Source organism: Schistocerca americana, chromosome 4 (genome assembly GCF_021461395.2).
Source record: "Schistocerca americana isolate TAMUIC-IGC-003095 chromosome 4, iqSchAmer2.1, whole genome shotgun sequence".
In the NCBI taxonomy this organism is placed as follows: Eukaryota; Metazoa; Arthropoda; class Insecta; order Orthoptera; family Acrididae; genus Schistocerca; species Schistocerca americana.
Genome location: NC_060122.1, coordinates 80,472,063 through 80,482,236, shown reverse-complemented (window position 1 = coordinate 80,482,236; position 10,174 = coordinate 80,472,063).

The window sequence follows — 10,174 nt, the reverse complement described above, 5'->3', positions numbered from 1 at the left end:
GAAGATCCATACCAAAAGACTGGAAATTTGCTCAAGTCACACCAATACCCAAAAAGGGAAGTAGGAGTAATCCGTTGATTTACAGGCCCGTATCACTAACGTCGATTTGCAGCAGGGTTTTGGAACTTATACTGTATCCGAACATTATGAGGTACCTCGAAGAAAATCATTTATTGACACATAGTCAGATCGGATTCAAAAAATATCGTTCTTGCGAAACACGACTAGATCTTTCAACTAATGAAGTAATGGGTGCTATCGACAGGGGATGTCAAATAGATTCCATATTTTTAGATTTCCAGAAGGCTTTCGACACCGTTCCTCACAAGCGACTTAAAACGAAACTGCGTTCCTATGGATTATCGCCTCAGTTGTGGACTGCATTCGTGATTTCCTGTCATAAAGGTCACAATTCGTAATAATAGACGGAAAGTCGTCGAGTAAAACTGAAATAATATGCGGCGGTCCCAAAGGAAGTGTTACACTCTATTGTTCCTGATCTATATGAACGACATAGCATACAATCTCACCCGTCTTAGATTCATTGCAGATGATGTTGTCATTTACTGTCTCGTTGTGTCATGAGATGACCAAAACGAATCGCAAAACGATTAAAATAAGATATCTGTATGGTGCGAATAGTGTCAATTGACCCTGAATAAAGGAAAGTGTGAAGTTATTCACATGAGTACTAAAAGAAATCCGCTAAATTCCGATTACGCGATAAGCCACACAAATCTGATGGCTGTATATTCAACTAAATACTTAAGTATCACAATTACAAATGCCCCAAATTGGAACGATCACATAGATAATGTTGTCGATAGAGCCAACCAAAGACTGCGAATCATTGGCAGAACACTTAGAAGATGCAACAGATCTACCAAAGAGACTGCATACACCGCGCTTGCCCTATTACTGGAGTATTGATCAGCATCAAATGGGACTGACGGATGATATCGAAAATGTTCAAAGAAGGCAGCTCGTTTCGTATTATCGAAAAGTAGGGGAGATAGTGCCACAGACATGATACGTGAACTGGAGTGGCAGTCGTTAAATCAAAGGCAATTTTCGTTGCGATGGGATCTGCTCATGAAATTTCAATCACCAGTTTTCTCCTCCGATTGCAAAAACGTTGTGTTGGCATCCACCTACATAGGGAGAAATGGTCATCACGATAAAATAAGAGAAATCAGGGCTCGCGCATAAAAATTTAAGTACTCGTTTCCCCGAGTGCCGTTCGAGAGTGGAACGGTAGCGAGATAGCGTGAAGGTGGCTCATTGAACCCTCTGCCAGGCACTTTATTGTGAATAGCCGAGTAATCACATACATGTAAGTGAGATACTAGAAAAGCTAGTACGTATCTTTGGTGTCAACTATAAAATTAAAACAGATGTACGTCCTTTATTTGACGAAAATATTAATAATAGGAAGAGAAAATGGTTCAAATGGCTCTGAGCACTATGGGACTTAACTTCTGAGGCCATCAGTCCCCTAGAACTTAGAACTTCTTAAACGTAACTAACCTGAGGACATCATACACATCCATGCCAGAGGCAGGATTCGAACCTGCGACCGTAGCGGTCGCACGGTTCCAGACTGTAGCGCCTAGAACCGCTCGGGCACTCCGGCCAGCTAATAGGAAGAGACGCATTATTTTTCGCATGTACGCGAAGACTCAAGAAAGCAATTAGCTTTAGTCGGATTAACTTCTCCGTTTTTAACTGTATGAAGTAACATGCAGAAATGATGTGGACGAGTCTCAGAAAGTAATTCTTATGCATGTCCGTTATTAAAGCGGAATAGCAGTGTGAGCTCTTCGGAAACAGATTTGATGTGGAAGCTTTGTGCGATCCCTACCGCTTGCTGGCCGTATTCGATGAACATTTGTTCTAGTCAACAGCAACAAAATTTTATATTAGCAAAAATCTGAATTTTACGACATATACTTAAGCAGACAATGACTTTCTGTAAACAGCAGGTGAGTAAAATGGTGCTTTAAAAAGACATTGCGCAACAGGTACTTTATTTAGAAGGAGTGAAATGTTTTCTCGTAATTCAAAAAACTGCAAATGTGGGTAAGTGGTAAAAGAGTGCTAGGAAATACGAAGACGGCATACGGAGTTAAGAGCCACGAAATGTGATACACATTGCAAGCAGGAATATCCAATAAAATAAGTGTCCACATCATTGGTGTCAGTCGGTGAAAGGGTGGGCTACAACTAGTTTATCAGCTCAGCTGGGGATTGCAAAGGATCTGAGAGAAGATACGTACCGACAAGGGAGAAGTTAGTTAGAAACCAGGATCAGCGCGGGAGCTGGCTGGAATTGGTGGGATTAGTTCGGGCCACTGCAGCCTGTATGCCACTAAACCGTGCAGTTTGCCCACACCTCTATCCTTTCGCGAAAACACCACTGTATCTCTTATTAAATTCACAGAACACCTTGGGTTTAATGACTTGTTCTGATGATCCCAGAGAAAGGGTGACAAAATTTTAGGTCATTTTTTCTGGTTTTTCCCTTGGACACGCCTCTGTTGGTATGTTTGGCGGTCGCTTAGTCATATCAATATTATGCTATCGCGTTCATGTATTGAATAAGCAGCTTTTACTGGAAAATACTGTCAAAGACCAATATAAATAAAAGATATAGTAAAATAATCTAATGGAATGTGGGCTATTCTTGATCGTATGGATAACATTAATCTCTTATCGCTTTGTATTACAAGGCAGTACACACCCTAGACAATAACAAAAAAGCTGAGTAAGGCATACCTGAAGCTCGATGTGCAAAGTATTAATAAGGGCTTGATTTAAACATGACAGAATTCCTTCCACGATGAATTTGGATAACTAATGTTAAACTGTGATTACTGATTTTCGAGACAAAAAAGCGCGTGCATTTAATTCTCTTTGCGTATTTCTACACACTAATAGCATATGGGATGACACACTGGTGAAGTTATACGGTTAAATACACGCTATTTTTAGTTGTATGGCCGGCCGGTGTGACCGAGCGGTTCTAGGCGCTTCAGTCTGGAACCGCGTGACCGCTACGGTCACAGGTTCGAATCCTGCCTCGGGCATGGATGTGTGTGATGTCCTTAGGTTAGTTAGGTTTAAGTAGTTCTAAGTTCTAGGGGACTGATGACCTCAGATTTTGAGTCCCATAGTGCTCAGAACTATTTGAACCATTTAGTTGTGTGGAAACATGCAATAAAGCAAGAGAAGATAATAGAGGTTAAGGACATGGTTATTTAACGGGGAGTTCCAGTTCAGACTAGGGACGGATTTCCAAATTGATTAGTCCTATATGTTTGAAAGGAACGATCCCAACAATAACCTAAGGAGATTTAGGGAAATAAACAGTAATTTCCAGTATCGGACCAATACTGAAATTAAGAAAGGCAGTACAGCCACTAAGACGTCAAAGAGCACCAAAACAAGTCATGAGAGAGATATACGAAGGCAACTTAAACGTCGTTCAGACAGTTATTCTGCTCTCTTCTCTAATGGTTCTTACAAATATTTACAGACATGATCAGCTGTAAGCACATAATACTGAAATAATGGAAGACAAATAAAATTTTTAATGAAAATGACATTGGATGCTACTATTGCAGTTATTTTAGACGTTATCTATCTTTCGCTCATTGTAATGAATGAGGTTTCCTTTATGTTCTTCAAGTTTTATCAATGATTTTTGATCTGAATTTTTCTAATTAACCTTTTTGTTCAACTTAACATGACAAAAGTATATCTGCCTCGTTCTGTGAAGCTTGCAACATGCAGAACAGTAAATGCACTCGAAAATTAACTGTAGAGTGATCAAGTGCTGGTAGAGTAGTATTAGTTGCTCAAAATAGTGTCACATACTGAGTGTGTAATTAGAACTTTTTCTTACCATTGTGTAGCTATCCAGGCCGTGGGGAACGTTCAAGCTGTCAGTTGACTTTCATTTTTGTTTCACGTTGTCGATATAGTACCACGAGAGTCCACAAAATTCTGTTAGTTGAGAGCAGGGAGTGGTTCTTCAGGACATTAGGTTATCAATAATAGAACAAGGTATACTCTCTCTCAAGTTTTCCATTATATATACAGCAATACTGAATCAGCAACGTACATAACAACGTGGTAGCTTCTTTCACTGAATGTTTTTCAGAATTTTAAATGTTGTTTCTTCCTGTGACATCCTTCAATATCAACCCTCTACATCTAATTCTTCAGTATAGATCAAATGAAAACAAATTATCAATTTTCTATATAAACATTATCAGCGTGTGAAGTTACTGATGTATTTGCTATTACCAGTTATCATTTTATCACACAATGAAGCAAAACTTATACTGTGGTTGATCTGAGCCTCATTTCTTATTGGAAATGGATAACATGGTTATTCAGTGGTGTGTGGGAAGTCAGTACATTATATTTTAGTGCTAGTTATTCTTCCACCTTTCTTCAATGTTTGTATTGTTGATCTATAACTGTTCCTAACATTGATGTCAAGTTTCAAGTAGTAGATAAAAAAAGAATTTTTGTTTAGAGTGTACTTTCCATTTCATTTTAATTTTGATATACAGTATGTACCTTAATGCTCATTTTAAATTTCATTTAAAATTTTTATTGCTATATGAACTATGAATAATGTTTGATGTGAATTTTCAGCCAGCCGCTGTGGCCGTGCGGTTCTAGGCGCTTCAGTCCGGAACCGCGCTGCTGCTACAGTCGCAGGATCGAATCCTGCCTCGGGCATGGATGTGCGTGATGTCCTTAGGTTAATTAGGTTTAAGTAGTTCTACGTCTAGGGGACTGATTACATCAGATGCTAAGCCACATAGTGCTCAGAACCATTTGAACCATTTTTTGTGAATTTTCGTATTGTCATAGAAAGGTATGCCATGATGACATTGTATTTAGAAAGAGCCATAGACTTTGTAGTTACAGTTGTTTGTATAACATATTTATAAGATTCGTAAATTCTGTGCACAACAGAGCTACTGAAACTTTAACATCCGTGGTTTTTTTTTCATAAAAGTAGGAGTATCAGGAGACTAACACCAAAAGATTTATCTTCAGTCGCTATTTTCAGTAACCAGATGCTTACAGTTTTACCCCAGATGTAAAATTGTGTTCAGTCAAAATTACATCTTTTGGACCAAATGTTTTCTATTGAGACCTGAGTATTGTATATTTTTTTGTTGAAACACGAATACAGTTTTCTATTTGGTTCACACTCTAATGGACATAACAACAAGTCAAACAGAATGTACAGTTGCCTCCTTATCAGAGGCTTCTGTTCTCAATCAGACTATCACAGAGTGTCATTCCCTATAAAAGTATTCTAGATTAACACGATATTCTAAACTTTAACATTTCATTTTCTGACTTACTGAATGGAAGCGTTCTTCACTGAACCGATAGTGGGTTTAACTTCACAGTGTTATTGTTGAGCAGAGTAGATCATCATGTGATTGAAGCTGTGGAACACTGCACATCCTATGTATACGTGAAGGACTTATTATCATGTGGAAATAACATTTATATAGTGAACAACACCTTGTCAAAGTTGTTTACCTGCACAATAAATGGGATAAATAGAACTTCGTGTTCATATGAATAATATCGACAGAACTGCTCTGTGTTTGATCCCTCAAATTTTCTAATTGTCTCTACGCAAATTTCTTCATTATTACTGATAAAGTATAGATCAATGATCCATGATTTTTGTTCCTTAAAATACACCAGAATTCTACTAATGGAAAGCTAATGGAGTATCTTCACTATACTCAGTAATGAAGATGACGCACCATTATAACAGTAAGATTTCTTTGTCATATATACATTTCGAGAGACAGTTACATCTCCACATGGTAACGATGATATTATTTAATGAAGAGGACCCATTATTCTCACAGCTCTATAAGAACTCAAACGTTAACCTTAATTTAGAAAAAGGGAATACCAGTTCCTTTTAAACTGGTCTTAGAGAACTGACTGTAAGTTAAACATTACGAACCTGACTTTTCCATACTGTGTCACGACTGTCATCATACAAACATACGAAAAGAAGAAAATGCATTGCCAGAAATGAAGGGTAAAGTGATGTCGTTCCATGTTTCCTTTGTTCTTGTTGGTCTGTTTTGCATTGTGTGAAGTTTTGGTATTGTGCTTTTTACTGTCATCGATTGTCATGTTTTACTTTAGTTGTACTTTAACCGAAAATTTGCTCCTCCTCTGACATTCAATGTCAGTTGAACGTAGGATCTCATGAAAGTTCCCAAAAGCAAAAATTACAATGCATCCATAGCCAATTATATGTGGTAACTGGTAATAAAAGAGCAAATTTTAGAATATCATGTCTTCATCGACTTCTCAATAATTTATAGCAGTTAAACATATCTCAACATTCAAGTAATAACAGTATTTGTCACAAACAAGTTAGATAAAAGAGGTACAGTTTACTAACGAAGAAAGTTCTAAAACAAATAAAATCATAGAGGAATGGCAACAGGCATTAATTCATGAGCTTAACAAAAATTGGATAAACATAGTGCCACTAAGTAAAGTTTCACGACTCATTTAGATTTAGATGTTTCAGCAGGCTTCGTTCAATACCAAAACGCTCATAGCCTGGTGCAGATTTTCGATTTAAAATTCATCAACTGTCACTAAGTACTATACAGCAATGATACATTGTTAATAACATTATAATAGATTTACTGTGTAACTTGAACTAAAGATATTTGGGAATTTATAGTTATATATTAATTGTTGTTTTTGTGATCCTCATTGTGAATACTGTATCAGTCCTTCTCTTTATAGCAGTCCATCTTGTGCAAGGATCTCTCTGCATATTATTACCTGCATACATCGTCAAGCCCTGATTCCCATCTACAAATATTCACCCCTACATTACTCCATTACTAAATTAGTTTTTCTTCCATGCCTCAGCATGTTCACTATCAACCTAACCCAACAGTTCGTCATGTTATTCGATGACTGAGCAAAGCTAACACATGAATCTGTTGCAAACAGTACGTTGAAAATAGAAGTTACTGGTGAAGTGTCAATTGGGAAAATTGGCGTTGCGATAGAGATCATGCACCTTTCATAAGGAGGGGGGGGGGGGGGGTTGCATGTATGATTCTACGACACAGTTAGCTATAATGTAGGTGCAACCACTTTACAGGGCTATCATATGAGAGGGCAAAAAATATGTGGTCCCTGGAGACAGGGTACCATAGAAACAGAGATTGATCAATTTGGCCTTTTAACATTAGCTAACATAGCCCTCTATGAACAGTTGAAAGCAAAGGAACGCTACAGTCGTTATATTTCTTGACAAAATGTACATGTACTGTATGGCTTAATGCTGCTTGAATCATTCGAGGTACATCATTCTGGAGGTAAAATTTCCTCCATTTGCATCTCTGAGAGATGGGGGGGCCTCTCAAAAGGAAGTTGTCATCAGGAAAAACAGAACGTCCATTCTACGATTTATAATGCAGAATGTTAGGTCCCTCAGTCAGACAGAAAGTTTACTGATTTTATAAAGAGAACTGTATAGGTTCCGTTAAGATGTAATTGGAATCAGTGTCATATGCTTCTAGTAAGCAAACGACTTCTGGCTGGGTGAGTAAGATAGGAAATACAAAATGAAGCACGGATAAACCAAGAGTAGGCTTATTAATGAGCAAGAAATAGAATATCTGGTAAGCTATGGTAAACAGCGGTGTGAACGCTTTTATAGGTAAAGTAGATATGCAGCCAACACTCTCCATCACACTAGTAGCATATATACTCCTCCTAGCTGCGCAAGTGATGAAAAGAATGATACAACTTATGATGAGATCAATTGCCTAGGGAACACGAAAATCTGTGATTGGAGACTAAAACTGAATAGTACGGAGAGGTCGAAAAGGAAAGGAGGTAGGAGTATGTGGACCGAGGAAGGGGAAGCCGCCTAGTAAAATTATGCACCATCCGGAAATCAACGAGATGGGTCCTGGTTGAACCGAAAGAATCACAAGTTGTTAAGAGATTCAGCGCCGCAGTGAGGCAGAGGAAAGTATTACTGTTGAAATCAGTAGAGGCATGCGTGTCAATGGGTAACATACATGTTACCTAAGGATACATGTTACCTACAGATAAACCATGTAATCTGTAGGGGAGAACAGTGACCTCATATGGCAACCCACTGCCAAGTAAGAAATCTAGAGCTGTGATGTGAAAAGAGCATATTCTAGAAGGAGAATAAATTTGAAGAAAATATTATGGGCAGAGGAGAGTAGAGGGAGAAGAGACGGAAGGAAGAATACTACACGAAGAATTTCACTGATCGCCGAATGAGTTAAGTCAAAAGAAAGACGATCAGATTAGCTAAAGTCCTTGAGAGCGTCCCTCATTACAGAACTATATGCTCCTATAGGAGGTAGACAAAATAACCTCACACGTAAAGAAGAACGTAATAACATCTAATGCAAAGAAGGCAAATGCGAACAAGTGTGAATATTACCAAACCTTCAGTTTAATAAGTCATAGTTGCAAAACACTCTGACGAATTATTTACAGAAAACTGGAGAAAATAGAAAAAAGTCTATTACAGGGAAATGTAGTAACTCTTAAGAAAATACTGATCCTATGAGGTATTATAGAAGAAAGGTTGAAGAAGATACTGCATTCCATTGACGAAATGAGAAAATATAAAAGTGCTGCAAATGAAGTGCACGAAAGGGAATACAGACATCTAGAAAGTGAGACCTACAGAAAGTGCAAAATGGATAAGCTAAAATGGCTAAAGGACAAATGCAAGACTGTAGAATTACATGTGGCCAGGGGAAAGTTAGATACCACCTATAGGAACATTAAAGATACTTTTCTGGGAAAGAGGAGAAACTGTATGATTATCAAGTGCTAGGAGAACAAACCAGTACTGCGTTATGAAGGGAAAGCTAATAGCAGGAAAGATTATATAGAGGGACTTTAAAAAGGAATTTATAAAATAAATAAAATAAAATAAAATATTAATTATTTTATCTGTATGATAGTGATTGGTTGTAATTAATATTTGCTTATCTGGAACGTGGACGTTTAATTATTTGGTATCAGACGCTTGACAATGGCTTTTTCGTAAATGCAATGTTATTCGTAGTTGACCGTGAAATAAGACTCAAATAATCGGACTTCGTATTTAAATCGTTTCCAAAGACTGCTGCGGTAGGTGCGGACTCAAATATAAATCTCAATATTAGAATAATTTGCCAGCCATGTCAATACGTCGTACAGAGGTGACTGTCTACTGAACATAAAAAGTTTACACAGTTAGTTAAATCAGATATATTCAACCAATAAGCCTACAGCCTACAGTTAAATAATTCTACTTACTTTCATAAATATAAATTCTTTACAGAATCGAGTGCCTAGTAAGATTGCAACTCGCAGTGTTCTTATATAACATCAAATATGGCGGTGTGCCAGTCAATGAAATATACGTGATTCCCGCACCACTTATCCAAGACCTCTCTCTTCTTAATGAAACATAGGAGTATCGTAATTGTGTTTTTTGTTTTATCAGCGACATAGCGCTGCAGTTCTGTGCCATAGGCTTTATTTATTTGTCAGAGATTAATTATTTAATTAAGATTTCGCGTTTCCGAGGAAACTCACGCACGGCATGCAAATGTGCCTTTATAAATTCAATTAGAAGACAATGTTAGAAAAAAATTAGACGAAATAGATGAAGATGATATAGAAGTATGAAACTACGAAAAGAATTTGACAGAGCACTAACAGTCCCATTTCGATACAAGACCTCTGGGGTCGAGGATATTATTCAGATCGTTGGAAGAGCCAAGTATGCAACATGTGTGAGACTGTCTAAATACCCTCAGAACTACGAGTTCAAGAACTAATTTTTGCAAAATATGAACACGCATTGGTTACATATGAAAAGAAAAACAGGTAGAATAAGACCTCGAGGAAGATCGCTTTTTATTCTGGACAGAAACACGAGGGACAATACTAACCCTACAATTTATCGTCGACTGTAGGGGAAGAAGATAAAAATCTACGTTAATATCATTTGTAGACTTTGAGAAATATTTCGACAATGTTGACTGGAATACATTCTTTGAAATTCTTAAAACTAGTCAAAAGAAAATAGACAGAGCGGAAT